The sequence below is a fragment of the Musa acuminata genome, chromosome BXJ1-2 (genome assembly GCF_036884655.1).
Source record: "Musa acuminata AAA Group cultivar baxijiao chromosome BXJ1-2, Cavendish_Baxijiao_AAA, whole genome shotgun sequence".
NCBI classification, from domain to species: Eukaryota; Viridiplantae; Streptophyta; class Magnoliopsida; order Zingiberales; family Musaceae; genus Musa; species Musa acuminata.
This window is the reverse complement of record NC_088328.1, coordinates 80,182-89,148: the sequence shown is the minus strand read 5'-3', so window position 1 is coordinate 89,148 and position 8,967 is coordinate 80,182. Positions and strand designations below refer to the sequence as shown.

Here is an 8,967-nt window from a genome sequence, read left to right as displayed (position 1 = left end):
AATCCATTTCTTGAAAGATATTTTTCACATGATAAGTCTATGAGAGATGCATTTGCTAGTTGATTCCATATTTCAAAAATCAATGATATGAATCAAACTCGATATGATATTTGTTTATTAAGTCCAGAAGAGAATAATGTATTGAGAAAATCCGATTGTTAGGATCAAGAAGTTCCGAAAATGAAATTTAACACTTTCATGTGTTCGGACAAGGTTTTGCTATAGATTTTCAAGTTCAATCATGAAGATAAAACATGCTCATGATCATGAAAATTTTTGTATCCAAAACACATAATTTCCAACATGTTATTAAGGCATGTAATAGTCTAAAATCATCATGGCAATTAAGTGATTTGATCATTGAATCAAGAAAGTCCGAAAAATAATCTTAACAAGTTCGTGCATTCGGGCACATTTTTGCCATAGTTTTTCAAATACACTCATGAAAATAACACATGCTTATCATCATGTATAACTTAAAATCTCATGCACAAAATCGTCAAATCATAGTATCAAAATTTCAATATTTTCATTACAACTTTATGCATTGCTTCGATTAAAACATGATTTCATTAAAAATCGAGAAATAACAATAGAAATCAACATGATAAACATTATTCCTTCTTAACCATGATTTCATATTTTCAATCAAAATCATTTTGTTTGATTATCATAAAATATGCAATATTATCATTTTCGAAATTACTAGCATGATCATAATTTTTATATTTTTATTTTTAAACATGTAATTTTTAAGAAAATTAATTCTAAACTAAAAAAGAAAATACATTATGAAAGCATCAAGTAATTTCAAAATAAATTAAAGGTATTTTGATTACCTCATCGTTGAATGTCGTTAAGGCGTAGTTTGCCACCTCGCCATTCTTGATTTTCTCCTCATCTTTGGAGGAGCTCGATTCATCCCAATTTTTGTTCTTCTTCTTGCGTTCAAAGCAAGTAGTTCCGTTCTTTTTGCTTTTTAATTTTTGTTTCATTTGTAGTTTAAGTTCACCATCACTTGAGCTTATGCTCGAGTGGTCTTCAAATGTTCTATGTCCCAAATCCTTCCTGTTCTTTGGAAGGTTGTTTTGTTCATCATGTGCATTGCACACCATTTCATATGTCATCAATGAACCGATAAGTTCTTCAAGTGGAAAAATATTTAAATCTTTTGTTTCTCGTATTGCCGTTACTTTTGATTCCCAAGCTTTAGAAAGTGATCGTAAAACTTTACTAACAAGTTCAAAATTTGAGAAACATTTGCCAAGAGAGCTTTTAAACCATTGACGACATCTGTAAAACGGGTGTACATGTCAACAATGGTTTCGATCGGCTTCATTCGCAAAAGCTCGAAATCATGCATCAAAAAATTTATTTTAGAATCTTTTACACTACTTGTGCCTTCGTGTGTGATTTCAAGAGTGGGCCAAATATCGAAAGCCGTTTCGTACAAAGAAATCCGATTGAACTCATTTTTATCCAAAGCGCAAAATAAGGCATTCATAGCCTTTGCATTTAAAGAAAAATACTTCTTCTCCAAATCCGACCATTCGTTCATCGGTTTAGAGGGAAGTTGAAAATCGTTTTCAACAATATTCCATAAATCCAAATTCATAGAAATCAAGAAAACTCTCATTCGATTTTTCCAATAAGTGTAGTCCAATCCGTTAAACAACGGTGGACGAACAACCGATAAACCCTCTTGAAAGCCATGAAGAGCCATTTCTCTCGGGTGTAAATCCGAAATTAGAAATACCGGGCTCTGATACTAATTGTTAGGATCAAGAGCACTAAGAGGGGGGTGTGGTGAATTAGTGCAGTGGAAAACTTTCGACTATTAAAACTGCATTCGTACGATGAAATCGTTTCCGACGTAAAACCGTTTTTGGAAACTTAACTTGAAAGCGAGTTCGTAAAGGAGTGCAGCAAAAGTAAAGAGGAAATAAAGCACATATGGAGGTTTGTAGTAAGGTAAGCAGCAAGAATAAATGCAAACCAGAGAGCACTACAATTTTAGAGTGATTCGGTCAATCTTGACATACATCCACTTTTGGCTTCTTCCTCTGACGAGGTCACCGACGTCCACTAGAGGCCTTCCTTCACTAGGTGAAGGCCAACCAACCTTTTACAGTTTCACTCCTTTTGACGGGCTTAGGAGACAACCATTATAGAATTTTCTCTCCTCTCTTAAAAGATCAAAACTTGGAAGAAAAGAGGGAGGAGAACTTCTAGACTTTACAACACTTTTGAGCTCTAAAATCACAAAGTAAGATCAAGCTTTCGGTTTCTTTGGTTACCCTTTCATTGCTGAAAGGGTGGGGTATTTATAGGCCCCAAACCAGTTTGAATTCCGAGCTCAAAACTGTCATCTCCTAGAATTCCGGGGTTTGGCAGTTGCACCGCCTGACTGGGGCGGTTGCACCGCCTGGCAGAGCTTGGAGATTGAGCCTCTGGGCGGTGCCACCTCTTGTCAGGGGCGATTGCACCGCTTGGCAGAGCTCGGAGATTGAGCCTCTAGGCGGTGCCACCGCCTGACTAGGGTGGTTGCACCGCTTGGCAGAGCTCGGAGACTGAGCCCTGGGTGGTGCCACTACTGGATAAGAGATCTAGGTCCGAATGGGCTGATCCATTCGGCCCAGTTTGGGTATGTCAAGGGCCAATTGCCCCAAGATTAAGTTAATAGGATAACCTCCCATTTCTAACTTAATGATCGTGCTAATTATGATATTTCTTAAGACATTTACTGCAACTTGCTCCGGTGCATCAATCGCTTCTTCCGGCGAGCTTCCGGCGAACTTCCGTCGATCATCCAATGAACCCTTGGTGATGCTCCTGCGGACTTCCGGCAAACTCCTGGACTTGCGACGATCCACTTGGCTAGTTCCAACGAGCTTCTTTTGGCAAGCTCCTGGACTTCTCGGATTTGTTCCCGCAGAACCTCCGATGACCGTCCAGACTTCCGTCGAACTCTCGAACTCCCAACGTGATCATAGTCTTGACTCTAGTGCAACTACTGCTGCATGTCTTACTTCAATTGTAGTTAATCCTGCATATGTAAAATAAAACTTCGATCGAGACAATTAATCCTAAGCAATTAACCAAGTTATCCGGCATGTCATTTGTCCCTCGATGCTTTGTTCGATTCTTCGGCGCATCGTTTTCTCCTGCGGCCTATTGCCCAATCGGCTAGTTGACTCTGCAACTCTGTTATCCTTGGCGCAATACCCGCTCTTTTTGGCCCGATGCTCGAGTCCATGGCCCGAAGCCTTCTGTCGATATGTCGATCGATCCATCGGCCCGACGTTCATGTTCCTCCAACACAACATGATTTTTTCTGCTTTAATTATCTCATCCTGATCGAAGCATCATGCATCACTCAAAACATAGATTAAAACATAAACACAATTATCAATTGGTTTCATCATCAAAATATGAAATTCAATAATAGGGACTTATTTAGCTTAGCAAATGTCTTAGGAATCGTAGTTAGCATGTACTTGAATTTGATTTGGGCCAACCCAATTAGGGGCCAGCTAAGCCCATGTAAGGACTATTTTGGGCCCAATGAGAGGCCTAAATAGTGACCGAAAAGAACTTCATCGTGACACAATTTTTGAGACTATGTCAAGCGGTGGTACCACCAATCTGGGCGCCAAGCCTGGGCAATAGTGCAATGCCTAGGCGACACGCAAGAGCCCCAGTGGCAAGCCACTGTGATGAGCCCTCCCCCACAATAAATTAATTTAATATCATAGTATTTATATAATTTTTTAGGGTTGTCCGTATAATTTGTTTCATCCTTTTTCTTTCACAAAATCTGTAGATACGAAAGAATTTATTAGGTCAAAATGAGTATACAACCATTATAAACATTATAGTTCATTACGTATCTTTCAATTAACAAAATTAACGAATAAAATAACCACTTCATTCCTCAATATACTGAATACAAATACAAACAGAGTGCGCCAGGCCACTGTGGTGGTACCTCCCCCCTAAGAAAGATACTTCAGAAATTAAATTGATAAGAACAGATACTTCATTTGATCTTAGCCAAAAAGCCGAAATAGATATAATTTGAAATAAAGGCTTCCTCTTTCCTTTATACCCGCTTGTGCGTCTGCTTACTGCGTGAGTTGTTGATGTGGGACTAAAATGCCGACCAATATATGAAGCATTCATACAAGGATCGGATCGGATCGGATCGATGCAAGTCGGATCAAACATGGATCCGATTAAAAAATTGTACTGCAGATTTAATTGTTTTATTATTATATATTAAAATATAAAAGATAAGAAATAAGAGACTAATTGAGAGGGTTTGGTGATATGATTTCTTTTCATCCTTATACGGAAGAAGTTAAACATATTATTAGAATAAATAGAAAGAGATCCGTTTTGGATATTATAGCGACTGGAAATGTATATCTATAATTTGGTAGTACTAATCGTTAAAAAGTTTAGAAATTTTAATACCCAATACCTTTATTATTTTCATCAATTTTTTTATTTTTTAAATGAATATAAATGTCAATTCATTGTCGATTGAGAGAGATTAAACATAATTATATATGTATAATAAACTTATATTTAAAGAGTTAAATGTGAAAACCAATAGTTTTAAGGACTCTCTTCACTTAGTTTTATCTTTCTCTTCCCTTTTATCATTTTCTTTCTTTTGGCTTTCTTCTTGTTCGTTAAAGATATCTCAATGGTGTGTTGCTCATGTCACCACCACTTACTTCACGTGGCCGACATCTCCCTACTTATCATTATCTTCTTTTTTTTGTTTTTGCTTATATGCATCATTTTCATGGTACCGCCCAGTGCAGTGTTAGTATCAGACTAACACTAGCGGTGGTACAGCCCAACGCAGGCGGTGGTATTGCCCTGTCACGGACAAACTTCTAAACAGGATGTTTGATGTAATGCTTATTCATGTCCGTCTTTTGGAATGTTTATACTTTGCCTAGCATGTAGAGGGACAGCCGAAGGCTTAATAGTCCCATATTAATTGGGTTTGGTGGCCGTTTTAGGCTTGTAAATAAAGGTTGTGTCATGTGGACACTTGTGAGAGATTTTCGGTCTATAATGGACCATTTTGACCCTTTGTTGCGCTACTGTTCAGAGCTTGTAAAGTCTGTTTATAATTTGCATTGTTTATTAGTGTTTTCGGAGATGTTTGCTTGTGGATCCCGAGTGAGGCGTTCTCTCTAACCTGTTTTCTCTTTCGTAGGTCCTAAGAGACCATGGGAGGCTTCGGGGAGGCTGACCATTGCGGACGAACATGCAAGGGTGCTGCACGACTTAGACAAAACCAGCTAAGTCCGTGACAGATGGTATTAGAGTAGGACAAGCACTCATAGAAACACTTAGCATGTAAACGTGGGGGACCTAGCGGGGCTGCGTTGAGGGCAGTTAGCACACGCGCGACCGTTTGGGGGAAAACGAGCATTGAGATGTAGGGAAAAGGAGTTGCTCGGAGGAGCGAGCATCTGAAATTGTGCAAAGCTCACAGAGGTGAGGGTAATTGCTAACTCAAAGAATTTGATACTCATACATGGGCTTGTATGCGGATGATGGAATATTTGCGGCCATCCCAAGGCGATCGAAACTCAGCGCTATGGAGTATTGAAACTTTCTCTTCGGCATGTGAAGGATACGTCCGTAGGAGGCTGAAGTGTGCAACGAGTTCAGCTTGTTGCTAGGCCTTGAGTGGTGTAGCGGGGGCTGTATTGATATGAAGTCATAATCTAGTAAGTGCGTTTGTAGGAGGCAGAACAATGCATAGTTTGTTCAGCAAATCAGAGTAGTCCAAGGGGATGGTGGTCTCCGAAACGAAGAGAGATGTTGCTCTAATAGGACAATTATCCAGGAGGGATAAGTCCCGGCTCTCTAGAGGAAGAATCATATGGGACGAACCTCACATGTTGAGGAGGAGTACCTAAACAAACGACAACTCCATGAAGCTCAATGGACCGAACAAGCGGCGAGGAGTCATCATATGATCTCGCTTGAGAGAATATATTGGTGGATGCATTGCGAGATCAAGAGGGGGAGCGACCCAAAGCAACACAAATGAATGCACACTTGGAGTCGATATGGAGATTGGACTCAAGGGAGGGCTGACCCATGGAATGGTGAGCGCGAGGGCCACCATCAACTCAATGCAAAAAAGAGGAGCGGAGCAACTTGGGTGTAACTTGGTAAAGTACCCAAGCCGCATAAAGGGAGCCAGCATAGAAGATGGAACATGGAGCGGAGGCATAGTGCTTTCCTTGGATAGAGATCAAGGACATGAACTCTTGCAGAGATAAGAGTAGGATCATATTTTTCTATGGGTCCTTCATTCTGACGAAGCGGACTCATCTTGCATGGTGCCAAAGACGAAGGGAGCTTTTGGACATATGCACCTTATCTCGGAGAAGCATTTGATGGAGGAACTAAGGCGACTCAACTTGCAGAGGCGAAGTTAGGTTCAGAAGACTTTAACATGGGGCAAGAGGACGCGGAGGCAGGTACTCTTGAAGAATATGCCATAGTGTTGCCATTCAAGTTGCCATGAAGGAAGCGGTGTGCAGCGAAGATTGTGCTGATAGGGGCAGAGGCCTAGGATCCATACAATGGTGCACTAATTGCAGAGAAGTCAGGGGACTTCGGGAGCTACTAGGCGATGGACTATCCTAGAGCGGTGCTTTATGCTTCATCTAGGTGTGACCCAAGAGTGGGTGGATGAAGGTCTATTGCCAAATAAGCGAACAAAATCGAAGGTGGAAGAGATCCTGCGATGTAGTGGTAGAGGTCACACATGGAGGGATCACAATTCGAGTTTATCCCATAAGGATCAGAATGCAATATAGATGTCACCAGGAGGCGACATGGTGCAGCGGATCATGGTGGAATCGTTCATGGCAATGCGATACACACGACATAGTCCCGTGAGGGACAAGATCATACGGAGGTATGATCGGGAGCTACTGGAAGCTCCACTTCAGTGAACAACATAACAGCAAGAAGGGCTATGGATTCAAGGAGTGAATGTCATGGTACTGTAGAGGCGGGTCTTACGTGCATACATCGAATTTTGCATCTGATGAAAGCCTTAGTCATCAGCATATGGGGGCTGTGTTCCACCAAGGGAAAAGTTCGAATGCAAGTACTAGTGAGCCCTAGGGGAAGGACTTGATCATGCAGAGGTATGATCAAAGCAGCTGGAGAGTTGGACTGCTCCAGAGCCCATATTCGCTTAAGGGAGCCCGTCAAGTCAGAGGACATTATCAAGTAAGCGAATGTTGCTACCAAGGATGCTAAGGAGAACAGAATCGATGCAAATTCTATAACGTGATGGCAGAGGCCATGCATAGGAGTTGCAGTCTGTCTTTCCATTGACCAAAGGGAGCTGCTTGGAGAACACAGAGGTGTTGAAGCAGGGGGTCGAAAGGGGCGAGGATGTGACGACGAGTCCAGAGAGACTTAGCTACCCAAAATCAAGCATCAGTTAGAATGGAGGTGGACTTGGAGGAGTGCCACAAAGGCATATCTCTGATTGTGAAGAAAAGGGATGCAGATGCGAGACAACAGATAGTAGTGCCATGGGCATGGCAGCGCCATGGTACCGCAGAGGGGGGACTTCCGTGAAAGTCATTGATCCCTTGCTCTCATGGAGGGAGAGCGCTTGGTCGTGAAAGGGGCCGAGGAGGTGGAGCATGCAAAGGCAAACTCCAAGTACCGAGACAAGGCTAAAGGGCAGAGGCCAAGAAACTTCGTAAGACCGGTGTCAATGAGCTTTTCATCAAAATAGCCGAAAGTGAAGGACTTCGGGTCAGGCAAGAGTGCATGACCAAGGAACGAAGCAAGCAGTACGCGGTGTTGTACCTTTGCTACTCGGTGGAGTAGGCGACAAGGTTGATGGAGAAGACGGTGCAATCCCAAAGGTGACCAAACCTATGAGAGAATTACTCCAAGTTGGGGTGAAAACTTCCTGCATTCCAGAAGTTCGATGGCATTGAGAAGGTGAATCACTGTAACTAACTCAATGCAAGGAGTGCAAACACTTCAAGTGCTTCAGAAGTGTGAGCAAAGAACAGGCGAAGGCCAGTAACTAGCTCGATGTATGGAGTACAACCTCGAGGAGGCGGGCGAAGTCAAGTAACCTTTGCCTTCTCTGTTGAATCTCGTATTTTGATGATGAAACTACTTGATATATGTTTATGATTTAATCTGCGTTTTGAGTGACGCAGGATGCCGCGATCAGGATGAGACAGTTAAAGCAGGAAAATCATGTTGTGCCGGAGGAACATGTCAGAAGATTGGACGTCGGGCCGGTGGATCGGTCGACGTTTCGACAGAAGGCTTCGGGCCATGGACTCGGGTATCGGGCCAAGAAGAGCGGTTATTGTGCCAAGGATATCGGAGTTGCGGAGTCAACTGGCTGATTGGGCAATAGGCTGCAGGAAAGGACGATGCGCCGAAGAATCGGACGAAGCGTCGAGGGACCAATGACATGCCGGACAACTTGGTTAATTGCTTAGGATTAATTGTCTCGATCGAAGTTTTTGTTTTGAGTGTGCAGGATTAACTACGATTGAAGATAGACAAGCAGCAGGAGTTGCGCCGGAGTCAAGTTCATGATCACGTTGGGAGTTCGAGAGTTCGACGGAAGTTCGGACGGTCGTCGAAGGTTCTGCGAGAACAGATCCGAGAAGTCCAGAAGCTTGCCAAGCGAAGCTCGTCGGAACTTGCCAAGTGGATCGTCGTAAAGTCCAGGAGTTTGCCGGAAGTCCGCAGGAGCATCACCGAGGGTTCATCGGATGATCGACGGAAGTTCGCCGGAAACTCGCCGGAAGAAGCGATTGACGCACCGAAGCAAAGCTGCAGAAATTGTCTTAGATCTAATCGTAGTTAGCACGTTGATTAAGTTGGAAAATGGGAGGTGATCCCATTAGCTTAATCTTGGGGCAATTGGGC

The 8,967-nt window shown here is 42.5% G+C and overlaps 1 non-coding gene and 1 pseudogene across 1 annotated transcript; both read right to left on the bottom strand.

Annotated features, from left to right (window-relative positions):
• Positions 1 to 3,642: 3,642 nt before the first annotated feature.
• LOC135613919 (U2 spliceosomal RNA) lies at positions 3,643 to 3,839 on the bottom strand. Its single transcript, XR_010487401.1, has one exon. It is a non-coding gene; the product is annotated as a U2 spliceosomal RNA (small nuclear RNA).
• Positions 3,840 to 3,958: 119 nt separating this feature from the next.
• On the bottom strand, positions 3,959 to 4,074 carry LOC135613904 (U2 spliceosomal RNA; annotated as a pseudogene).
• Positions 4,075 to 8,967: the final 4,893 nt, after the last annotated feature.